Source organism: Sus scrofa, chromosome 10 (assembly GCF_000003025.6).
Source record: "Sus scrofa isolate TJ Tabasco breed Duroc chromosome 10, Sscrofa11.1, whole genome shotgun sequence".
Lineage (NCBI taxonomy): Eukaryota > Metazoa > Chordata > Mammalia > Artiodactyla > Suidae > Sus > Sus scrofa.
Window position 1 is genome coordinate 8,340,087 of NC_010452.4, and position 12,517 is coordinate 8,352,603.

At 48.4% G+C, this 12,517-nt stretch overlaps 1 protein-coding gene across 6 annotated transcripts in view; it reads left to right on the top strand.

Moving 5' to 3' along the window:
- The window catches only part of TGFB2 (transforming growth factor beta 2), a 129,172-nt gene that overhangs the window by 33,951 nt on the left and 82,704 nt on the right, over nucleotides 1-12,517 (top strand). The gene's annotated exons all lie outside the window — the stretch shown is intronic.

Sequence of the window (12,517 nt, forward strand, 5' to 3'; positions counted from 1 at the left end):
AGGCATTTTTTTTTTTGCATCCCAGTGTTTGCGTGAAAATGAAGCCAGAGCATTAGGACACCCCCACCCCCAAGTGCTCGGGGCTGTGTCTTCCAATGAGGCTGGAAATATTAACGGAAGAAGCAGCTTGCCCTTCCGGGTGGCAGGAGGCTTGCGACAACCCCTCTTCCCTACCGCTCCCTTGCCTTGGGGCGGGGGGGATGCTTGGGTCCGATCTCCCCCAGAAAGCTGTATTTGTAGCCGAAGCTGGACGCTGTGCAATGAAGCTCTTTGCTTAGTGTCGTCGGTGGGGTGGCAGGACAGTCACCGTCATTGGAGAGAAGGCCACTCCAGGTTCACATGCAGACGGGGCGGGGGCCCACGTCTCGGGGAAGGGACTGATTTTAAGCATTTGGTTTCACGTCCACCTTGAAGTAGGCGCTCAGGCTTTTTCTCTGTGGAAATTCAGAGTTTTTCTCTACTGGCTTCACAGTGTGACTGTGTCCTGGATGGGACGCTTGTCACAGGAGCTGCATCCAAAGTTCGTCATGATTTCCTAGTATTTTTTCTTCTTTATATATATATGTATACACACACAAGAGGGCTTGGTGTGGCTACTGTTTGGATGAGTGGGTTTTGCGTCATGACTGAATTTGGTCTACGAACTCCCTTCTCGGATTTGGTTTCGAGATCAAGGTTGTATTCCTTGCGCAGATGAGCTGGGCTTCCTCCCCGTTTGTTTCTCTGGAATAGGCTGCATGGATGGGGATGGCACAGTTCCTGAAAGTAGAGAGATTCCTGGGTACAGCCGCCTGGGACTAGTATTTCTTCGTGGGACGTTTCCTCGTGATGTTATTTTTTCCATATTCGTATGAGTTTTCATCCTTCGGATTTCTCCCCCCATTCTTAGTGGACGTACTGTTGACAGACGGGGTTGCATGGTGTTACGTGTGCAAATGGATGAGTCTGGACAAAAAGAGACCTTCAACCAAACGTTGAAGCCAAAGAGGGGGGCGGTCCTTGCCTGTAGGGAAATAGCCAGTGTGTAAGGAGAGGAGTCAGGATTAGGAAAAGGCAATAAAGATTAGCATCTCCTGCTCCCAACATAAGGCTAAGATCATCTTTAAATACCACGCTTAGTCCCCTAGGGAGAGCGAATCTTCATTTTTTTTTTTTTTTTTTTAAATGCCTGCACCCATGGCATACAAAATTCCCCGGGCTAGGAACTCAATCCCAGCGGCAGGTGCAACTGCATTGGATCCTTTAGTGCACGGCACTGGGCCAGCGAGTGACCTGAGCCTCTGAAGCGACCCAAGCCACTTCAGTTGGGTTCTTAACCCACCGCCCCAAAGCGGGAGCTCCAGGAGCTCGCTTCTTTAACGGGTTTTCTTTTTCACACCGTGGTGGGATGTACAGCCATGATGTGCTTTTTCTCTTTTGATGCCTCCTCTCAATTGTGTTTCTCTTTAGGGCCGCACCCATGGGATATGGAAGTTCCCAAGCTAGGGGTTGAATTGGAGTTGCAGCTGCCGGCCTGCACCACGGCCACAGCAGCGCCAGCTCCTTAACCCTCTGAACAAGGCCAGGGATCGAACCCGCGTCCTCATGGATACGAGTTGGGTTTGTTACCGCCGAGCCACAATGGGAACTGCCCCTCATTTCAGGTTTTGAAAATAAACCTTTACGGGGGCGAGGAGGTTGTCATATGACACAAGCCTGCTTACTGTGAATTGTTTTTCGATTCTTCTTGTAAGCAAATGGTTTTTTTTGAGCCAAACACTAAATGGTAAGGAATGGTTTCAAGGAAGAATGCAAAGCAAAAGGAAAGGCAGTTCCCAAGGAGGAAAGAAACCAATGTGATAGAGCCTTAAGCCTGTGGATTCCACGCTGGGATGGTTTGGGAAGCTCTGGATTGATGCTGTAAACAGAGCTTTAATTGGAAGCCAATGAGCACAAATACAGCCACATTTAGACAGGATCTAAACGGCTGTTTTGTTGATGTATAATCTTCCTGGATTTGTAAATGATCTTTGAGGAAGATGGAAACTGCGAGGCTGCAAAGCATTGCCTTTAAAAAAAAAAAAAAAAAGTATCATCTCTCATAAACTTGAATCTACATTAAGAAAAGCACAAAGCCATTTGAAATACAGTAACGAGATTGCTAATTCATCCTCCAGAGGCCCCTTTTCTTCTTGATGGGAAAACAGGTGACAGGGGGAGGACGTCACAGGCCCCCCGTGTCCCACAGGCTCCTCTTGGCTTCCTAAGCGGTAGGGATTCTTACTAAGGAGTGGGAGCCCTCGCATAAACCATTTATCCCTTTAACCACAGGGTCTGGGAGTTTTTTACTGAAGAATTTTAACACAGCTCCATGTCAGAGGATTTGGGAGATTTGGTGATAGGTCTTATGAGTCAAATTTCAAGGAGTTAGACAGTGCCATGAAATTAACCACAAGCTTCTGAAGAACTTCCTGTGAAACACAGTTTCAAGTAAGAAACCTTCTTGCCTTTGGATCTCCCCACCCAGAGAGCTGGAGCGTAAACACATACAGACAAAACAAGTGCCACGTTCTGGAGCCTCCCCCAAACGGTGAAATGACAAAGAATGCCTTCCTGCCACCCCTCCCTTCCTTTTGGCCTCACAGAGTTGGCCACGCATGGTGACCTGGTGTCAGTGTGACAGTTCCATAGCGATGAGATAGAGATACAGGGACGGCTTGTTTAAGGTTTATGTAAATAATATAAAGCGATTCACAGGGTCTTGCCTTCCTCTTCTGGAACATCATGGTTCATGAAAGAAAAATGGAAAAAGAAAAAAGGACTGGCATATAGCCCAAGTGTTTTGAATGCACTGGGTATGTGTCTTAGTTTTATGACAGTGGATTGTCATTTATCATCTTATTGGGTTAGAAGTTATCATCGTTTTCACGTGGGTAATTAAACTGATACATATGTTGGTAGAGAAGCACAATACCTTGAGATGGAAACAGTACTAGTGGGTATGTGATCTATTTGCAATGCTAAGAAAAGCAAGTATGTTAACTGCTCTGCTGCGGGTTGGACACAAGACCGTGCATAAATGGGTCACTCTTACCTTTTGAGGAGAAGTACTAAAGGGAGCCCATCCCACGTCCCTTCCACTCTGGCGCCACCACTTATTGGCCATGTGATCTTGGATTTTAGGTCATCCCCTAAGCCTTGGTCTGCTCGTTGGCAACGTGGAAATGAAAGGCGTGTCTGCCTTGTTGAGTCTTTGCGAGGCTTCAAGGAGATGAAGCCGGTCGGGCTCTGAGCTGCCGCTGTTATTATTGGCATCTTACGTATCGAGAGGCTGACTCTCCAGGCAGTGCCTCCTGTGCTTCTGCTTTACCTCCTTTTCCTGACGCTCAGGGGCCGTGGACAGTCCTTCGCCTCCTTGGGGTCTGGCTGAAAAGGGACAGAAGGCAAAACTCAAATCTGTTGAGAAAAGGTGGTTCAGATGCGTTGAAGGATGGCCTCTGGGGGCTCAGGGCAGCCAGGGACACAAATGAGGGTTATTTGCAGGTGCTCCGGAGGCTGCCTGTGTGTATGTTGAGGTCCTGGGCAGGTGTGTTTCATGGGACTGTAACCCCGAGATCTCACAGCTCCCCTTGTAACCCACATGTCCCTTCCCAGGTTTGAGGTGATGTGGTGAGTGGGATGAACACCTGTTAGGTGTGAGGAGTTGGAGCTGATAAGCCAATAACCAGTGCTTTCTGGTTGCAAGCTCTGAGCCTCAGTTTCCTTGTCTGCAAAGTGGGAGCGCAACCTCAAAAGTTGTTTCCGGGGCGTCAGATAAGCTTGTGCAAGCAGATGCTTGTCATCTTTGAATGACCTCACTCTTCTTTGGTGACATTGTCAGGATGACTGTCATCAAAAGACAGCAAATAGGGAGTTCCTACTGTGGGGCTAAGAACTAGCTGCAGCAGCTTGGGTCACGGTGGAGGTGTGGGTTTGATCCCTGGCCAGGCATAGCGCCGCAGCTGTGGTATTGGCTGCAGCTGGGGCTTGGGTTCAATTCCTGGCCTAGGAACTTCCATATGCTGTGGGCATAGCCAGAAAAAAAAAAAAAAGACAGCAAATAACAAGTGTTGGCGAGGATATGGAGAAAAGGGACTCCTGTACACAATTGGTGAGAGCGTAAATTGTGGGGTACAACTAGTTTATAGAAAACAGTATGGAGATTCCGCCAAAAATTAAAAATAAAACTACCATGTGATCCAGCAGTTTCCCTTCTGGGTACTTATCCAGAGAAAATGAAAACACTCATACAAAAAGATAATTGCACCCCCATGTTGCTAGCAGCACTATTCACAATATCCAAGATCAGGAAGCAACCTAAGTGTCTATCAGTAGATGAATGGATAAAGATGTGGTACATAGACACAAAGGGAATATTACTCAGCCATAAAAAAGAGTGGAATCTTGCCATTTGGACAACATGGGTGGACCTTGGGTATGACATTAAGTGAAACAAATCAGACAGGGAAAGAGAAACACCATTTCACTATACATGGCATCTGAAAATCAGAACAAATGAACAAACAACAAAACAAACTGAAACATAAAGAGAACAGGTGACTGCTGGGGCATGGGGGGAGCTAAGTGAAATAGTCGAGAGAGATGAAGAGGTACAGACGACCAGTTATAAACGCTCTAAGTCACAGGGATGTAACATCCAGCACGGGGAATATTGTCAGTTATCATAACTTTGTGTGGTGACAGGTGTAATGAGACACTGTGGGGATCATTCTGCATACTGTATAAAAATATTGAATCGCTGTGTGCTGTGCACTCGAAACTAATATCATCTTGCAAGTCGATTATACTTCAATTTAAAAAGATATTAAATAAGATTAAGTGCCACCTGGCACTTCTGAGTCACTCTGCATTTCAGAAAGCCCTTTCACAGACATCATCATATTGGAGCCGGACTAGAGGCCTGTGAAGTGGTCACCAGCTCCCAGGGCACAGAGGGGTTCAAGACAGCACAGCTTCAGAGGCACATGGGAGCTCCTACTGAGAAGTGATAGTCTTGAGTATAAACCCTTCATCCCTTTAGCCTTGAAGTTTGAGACTTTTTATTGAAGGATTTTAGTATAACCACATGTCAGGACCAAGACCAGCCTGCTCACTTAGCTGCCACAGTCAGCTTGGATCAGGAAGTAGCAAATCACATGCAGAACATGCCCTTGGCTGGTGAGGAGCTGAGGATGGGGAGGCGGGAGAGGGGGAAGCTCAGTCTCTTCATTTGACAGCAGAGCGGTGGGTGGTAGGAATTTTCCAGCTCATAGTAGGCACTGTCAATAGACAGCCCTTGTATAAGAGCCTTTAGATGAGATGTTACTAAGGTTAAAAATGAGGTTATAGCCAAGAAAGCACATTTTAAATTGCATGTCATACCGAGGCATATGGAGGTTCCCAGGCTAGGGGTCGAATCGGAGCTACAGCTGTTGGCCTACACCCCAGCCACTGGCCTACACCCCAGCCACAGCAACGTGGGATCGGAGCCACATCTGCTACCTACACCACAGCTCCTAACAATGCCAGATCCTTAATCCCCTGAGCAAGGCCAGGGATCGAACCCTCATCCTCATGGATACTAGTTGGGTTCATTACCACTGAGCCACAACAGGAACTCCAGATGTGGGTACTTTTAATAGTAGAACCACCCAAAGTCTGCTTGTACACCTGGTGTGAAGTGAGTGATCCAGCAGGGTGAGTGAATCCAGGAGCGGTTTTTGAAGACGTGTCCTACTGAATTAGGCTTCCGTGTACCCACAGGTTCCTGATGCTGATGGTTGTAATCTGAGAGGAGGTCCAAGGATTTGGCCAGTGTGTCTGATTCTCTAAGGCAGAGAAAATGCCTCCCGTCCACGGGGTTTCAGACACCACAGCAGTTTTGACATAGGTGACCTTATCTTTTTCCCAGTAAAGAGCATCTTATGGGCCCCAGACTCTGAGAATAGGGGCAGCCTTTCCCCTTCTGACCCAGAGGTCTGTTAACAGGATAAACGTACATTTCTTGAGCACTCACTGCGTTCAGACTCATGGCCATAGTCGTTAACCCTCCTAGCGATTCTGGAGGCAAGAGTTCCCTTGGCCCCACTTTCAAGGTCCAGACATGCACCTGAGCCTCGCTGCCACCTGTCAGGTAAACATCCAGAGAGATGACTTTCATACACACGGGGCGAAGTGCTCTCCGGCGCAAAGAAGGGAGGGAGGGCGGGCTTCGGCTCCGGAAGAGCTGGAAATTCTTCTGAAAAGGGGGGGGGGGGACGAGGTTGGACCTTCAAGAATGAGTAGAATTTGCCCAAGTAAAGGGTTTCTACGTGAACGAGTCATGTGGCGTGGGCGTGGCGGTGTGTCCGCCTTGGCATGTTTGGCGATGCGAAATGCAACGGTGTGTTGACGTCTCGGGCGGGGTCCACTGTGATGGAAGGGGGAGACGGCAGCGTACCTGCGAAGCTGGGTATGCCCGGGGGAGGGGGGTCACAGGGTATCAAAAGATGTGTTTTGAAGTTGTCTCTTTGAGGTATTTGAAGATTGTCAAGACGTTTCACTGGTGAGAGGTTAAAAGCGGGAAAAGGGTGGCCGTGAATAAAAGTGGGCTTGCTGGAGCTCCCATCGTGGCCTAGTGGGTGAAGAACCTGACATAGTGACTGTGAGGATGCGGGTTCGATCCCTGGCCTCGCTCAGGGGGTTAAGGATCTGGCATGGCCATGAGCTGTGGTGCGGCTTGGATCCTGCGTCACCGTGACTATGGTGTAGGCCGGCGGCTACAGCTCCGATTTGACCCCTAGCCTGGGAACCTCCATATGCTGTGGGTGCAGCCCTAAAAAGAAAATAAAAAAGTGGGCTTGCTTAGTGGCGTGATGTCTCTGTTGCTGGAAAAAAAAGCAGCCAAGCTTTCTAACCGTGAATCCCGGTTCCCTCCATTGTAGCAGGTGAGTCTCCCAGCCTCAGAGTCCCGTCCAAACCCACTCTTTTCGGTGCAAAGGAACCAAGGCCTGGAGAGCTCGCCGATGCCCGGAGTGAGACATGCAGGGAGGTCGTACCGCCCCGTCCTGTTGGGGCTCAGGTCCTGCTGGGCTCACGTCCTGTGTCCCCATACCGGGCCTTTTAAGCCCCTCTGCAGGCCACAGGCCAGTGGTCTCTGACACCTGCTGCCACCTGCCCTTTTCACTCCCTTGACTCGCACAAGACTCAGGAGGAGCGCTGGTCTGAATGAGGCTGCGGAAGTAGGACTGACTTTGCGTCGACTGCATAGGTACATGTGAGACTCCTCAAAGGTTTTCAGGACTCCAGGATTCTTCTGTGAGATAGGTTAAGTTGCCAGATATGCCACGAAATGGGATTGTCTGTCTTCGCAGCCTCCGGCCCCTCCCTCAGTAACCCCCGCATCGGTGTTATCCTTCATGGACACAAACACAGCCTGAAGGTCCATTGAGACCAAAACTACGTGTCTGTCCTCTTCGAGATCAGAAGGTCTCTTTCGAGGACTCTGGGCACTCAGAGCAATGGACATGCGCTTAGACGGGTGCATGATTATCGCAGAGCTGTGGGGAAGGCTTATTGCCTCCGAGAGCCCCCAGCTTCCTTCCTCCAGTGAACAAGGAGGAGTTAATGTCTGATTGGTTGGTTTCCAAAAAGCAGCAGCAGCAGCAGCAGCAGCAAAGGGATCGGCTGGCATTTGTAAAAATCCCTCTGTGTTCGGGCTGTGTTGATTGCCTGTTCAAGGCAGAGTGACTTCTGTGAGGCCATCTTGTGGGATGAGAGGTGACAAGTCCATCCCTGCATCCAGAGGGCACATTTAAAAAGTGCAGTCAGGAGTTCCTGACGTGGCTCAGTGGTTAACAAATCCGACCAGGAACGATGAGGTTGCAGGCTCGATCCCTGGACTTGCTCAGTGGGTTAAGCGTTGCCATGAGCTGTGGTGCAGGTTGCAGATGAGGCTCGGATCCCGCGTTGCTGTGGCTGTGGCGTAGGCTGGCGGCTACAGCTCCGATTCGACCCCTAGCCTGGGAACTTCTATGTGCCGCGGGAACGGCCCAAGAAATGGCAAAAAAACAAGGTGCAGTCAACTGCTGGGCAATTGCACACCCACTGTGTACACCAAAAAGTGATTTTGTCATGGAGGCTGACAGCCCAAAACCTCCGGGCTTTTCTTGTGCCCCATATGGCTGCCTGTGGTCCTGTCTTGCCCTCGCCTGCCGTGGAAAAAAGAGATGTCCTAAGATCTCTTAATCCCCTGCTGCCACAGGGGGACCCCGCTCCCTCCTTCTCAAATCTCTCAAAGTCCCAGTCCCAGGGAAGGTCACTGTCTGTCGTCACCCTAAGGCAGCTGCCTGCAGGTACATCACTTTCCCCATCGTGGTCCCTTCTGAGCACTGTCCCCCTCAGGCTGCTGGGCATTCAGAGGAAGATGCTTCGGCTCTTGGCGCTAGCATGGATCTTTGCAATAACAAGGAAATGGCACTTGCCGGAGCATCTGAGCCAGGGGAAGAGGAAGCCTGTTTATTTCAATGTTGCTTAGCTCTTTAGTACCACGAAGCACTCAGAGTTGGTCTTCCCAGCCTCTGTGCCTTCACTTGAGAATTCACATGCACAGAAATTGTGCTGCTTCCTTGGCTGCTTTATCTTACTGGGGATGGGGTGGGGAGAGGAGGAGTAGGTCCCAAGCCTGGTGTCAGAGGTTCGCCCTGCGAAGTCCTCGGACTCATTTAAGTAAAACCATGTGGCTTCTGAACTGTGGTTTCCTTAACAGTAGAATGGAGCTCACACTACCCAGGTTACAGAGTCATCAGGCTCAGGTGAAGTAATGGATGTGGAAGCCCACTGGGAATCGCAGAGTCCGGAGAGGGTGTCAGGGCTTGTGGTTTCCTTTGGTCATCATCCCGTGACTTCGCTGTGTGAGAAAAGGCTTCGTCTCCTTTTTCTTTGAATATTTATTGAGCACTTATTGTGGGCTGGGGGGCCTTGGGGAGGGAGAGGACCACAAATTCAGCCCCTGTGCTCCTGAGACTTATAAAGACTCCTCCCTCCAGTATAGAGCCAGTGCTCCCAGGACCGGTCCTCCCAGGACTGGACCAGCATGCAGCCTGGTCAGGAGGGGCTAAAAGGGAGGTCCCCGATGAGGTAAATTGATGCATGCAGGCCTCTTGCTGGCCCCCAGGGACCTCTAATCCAGTGCTCTCGCCAAGCAACCACACGACTTGCTCTCTGATAAAGAGAATTCTTGGATTCTTGGGGTGTCGAGGAGGCCTTGCTGGGAACTGAGAGGAGTTATCGAGTTTTCCTGGTCATATCTCCTCTGGCGGTGAAGGTTCTCGGGACAGTGTCACGTGGGCGCTCTGTTGTGCGAGGCATGTCTTCTTCTCCAGGAACCTCTGTTTCTCTTGCACATTTAAAAGCTCAATTAATGTATTCTGATGAGAGAATGGCATTGGCTCTCTGACACGTGAAAATCCCTCAGATATGTGGTCGAGGCTTTAAAAATAGCCTAATGAAACCAATGCAATATGACAAGAAACAGAATATGGTGTGTCAAGGACCACATGGTAACTCACCTGGTGAGAGTTACTCCTGTGATTTTAGAGCATCCTGAAGTACCTGCAGGTAAACTTCATGATGGTTGCATCTCTTTGCCTTGGTTTACTGTGTATTCTCTTCTGTGTTTGTACATCACTGTGGCCCCCTGGGAGTTTGTTCTCTTTGCTTTCATCCTAATATGTTGAAGAAGCCCTGGCTTATTCAAAGGGCTCTTCTTTAAAGCAGACTTAGTAAATGCTTTTTAAGAAGTGTAGGAGAGCCTCTGGCTTAGAACTAAATGAAGGCATTATTTGTCCTGTGTTGTCTACACAACCTGTGAGAAAAGAGAGCAGAGACAGCTTCAGAAAGCACCTGAGTTTTGACCTTTGTTGGTAAGACTTCTGAAGGCTTCGAAGGATAATCAGAGACAGAGGGAAGGCTTCCCCAAAGAGAAGAAACTCATTTTTTTTCTTGAGAATTCTTCTTCCATTCTCAAAATTACAGCGCCTTCCCTCTTTGCTGGGGTGTAAAGTAACTTGGGACAAGTTGGATTCACTCTTTGGAGATCTTGGTGGCTGTTATTTAGTCAGTTTTCTCACCCAGGGTCCCTAAGAGCAAACTAAAATCATTTTAAGCCTCTAGACACCAAAGTCATGAGATTGAAGCTAAACGTAGATCTTGGCTCTCAGATAATTACATAAAAATAAGACACACTCAAACATTTCCAAGTACTTAGCCATGGTCTAATTCTGTCGTGGAGATTCTTTTAAAGACTGGTTTTTTTTTTTCCTCCTGTCGCAAATGGTGGCCCAACCTTGAACAGAAAGCTGCTTAGTGCCCAAATGAACACAAATTCTTAAAACAAGCATAACACCTGCGGCTCCATTCCAGAACTGGGTCATGCCACAGTTCATCTGAATTCCTATAATTCCTGTATGTTCCCATATCTTAATTGCCCACAGCTCTGTTGCCAGTACAAACAGGATGGGGGAAGAGCACACGCCCTTAGTGAATACATCTACCAACCCTAAGAAGCACCATCCTTTGAAACACTAATATTCTTTGTACAGTACTGAGTGACCATCTACGGAAAAGCTAATAAGGATATCTGATAACTAAAAATTCCTTCAGAGCAGGTCTTACTCCCTGCCATCTTTCTAGTTGAGATTCAAGACTGGCATTCCACAGAAAGAACAATTCTGACAGATAAGACTCTGTCCTCTGCAATTTTGTTTCACAAGGCAGTGCCCGGGTTCACCAAATCAGACTTCGAGTCTCTCTCAGCAGTATTTGAAATGAGTCAGATCAAAAAGTACATGTTGAATAGGGCTGTGTTGTAAAATGCACACACAAAAGGAGCCTCGGGGTGTAAAATATAAGATAGTGACTCCTGATAAATAATTTGTATGGAGAAGACCAAAGACTTCTAACTTATTATGCATTCGAAACTCATAGAAAATAGGATACAAGTACAGAGATTAAAAAGAGAAAGAGAGAATGAGAGACAATGAGAATAATTCACTGTTGGGATGCATTAATAAAAGTATCAGTTCCACAATAAGGAAGGTGATAGTTCTACTCTAGTCTGCCTTGAGAATTCTGTTCAGATTTAAGGGTCACAGTTTTAAAATCAAAGCAAAGAGGAGACCATCCATGAAGGTAAAAGGCGCTCATGAAAAATAATAAAAGAGGAATGTTTGCTGAGAAAAGGAAAGCAATGGGGGCAAGGAGCTCTGAGGTCTGGCGTCACACGTGCTGAGGCGGGTCAAGTGGACAGGGGATAAGTGGTCTTGGGTGGCAGATCCAGACCCAGTGGGTCAGCCTTGTGGGTACGTGAATCTCAGCCCAAGGTAGGGAAAAGCTCTTTGTGCCTGCGGAGCTGTCGGAGACTGGCCGGAGGTCTCGAGCCCGGGTTTTGAGTTCTCTGGCACTAGAAGGAATTCTGGGAGAGAGTGGCTTGGCTTGGCTTGTACGAAAAGTGCAGTAAGAGGAATTAGATACCAATGACATTGGGAGAGAGCACGTGGTAAGTCCCCGGCCACCCCCTTCTGTGCTGTCATTTCTAAGCGCAATGCAGAGTTTCCGAGAGAGTGAACGTTCGCTGTATTTGCTTTTTCCTTTTCAAACGAGATGATCCAGACCATCTATTCCTCTCTGCCTGGACTCACTCCCCAGGCATGGATTTAATACGTGAGCAGGAATGACCCGTGCCACTTGGTTAAACTGGTAAATAGCATGCCATCCTAGCAGGGTGTGCCCTGTTGCTTCTTCGTTTAGCTTCAGGGCAGAGCTGCCTTTCAGCACAAGGCCTCAAAGTAAGCAGGTGACTGCCTGACAAAGAAGTTAGGCCCCAGGCAAGAAGCTTACAGACAAGGCAGAGATGAGCTGGCCTTGCAAGACCCACGAAAGCCATTGTATGCATCAGTGCTGTAATTTTAGAAAGATGAGAGAGAGATTTTTCAGGCTAATGAGAAGCCACGACACCCATTAAGCCTGTCAGACAGTCCACACGTGTCATCAGAGAGCTGCAGGGAAAGTGCAGTAGTTTCTGGAAAGGGCGCTGCTGAAGTTTGTTTGTTCTGAGATCAGCAGGCTCTCTTCAGGGCGGAGCCAGAACATCCAAGATTGTGCATTTTCATCTTGATGTTGCCAGTGGCTGGTGTCATCCTGGAAGGCTTTTACTCGTTTCTCTGTCTGTAAAAAGAGATTAAAAAGAAAGCGTGCTGCTAACCCATTAAGAGATGAGAGGGAGATCCTCAGACGCCAAGCGGAATGTGTTAGCGGAATCAGCACGTGTTGCCTTCTTTCCGCGGACCGTGATGGGAGCCGTGGCTGGGTTCTGGAATAACTGTATGGATCACTATATCATGAGGGCGTTGGGCGCTTGGAAGGCCATTAGTGGACCCAAATCATGACTCTGTTGCCCTCATTTTATAGATTGAAGAGAAGTAAGAAAAGAGAAAGAAAATGGAGCAAAAGAAAGAGAGAA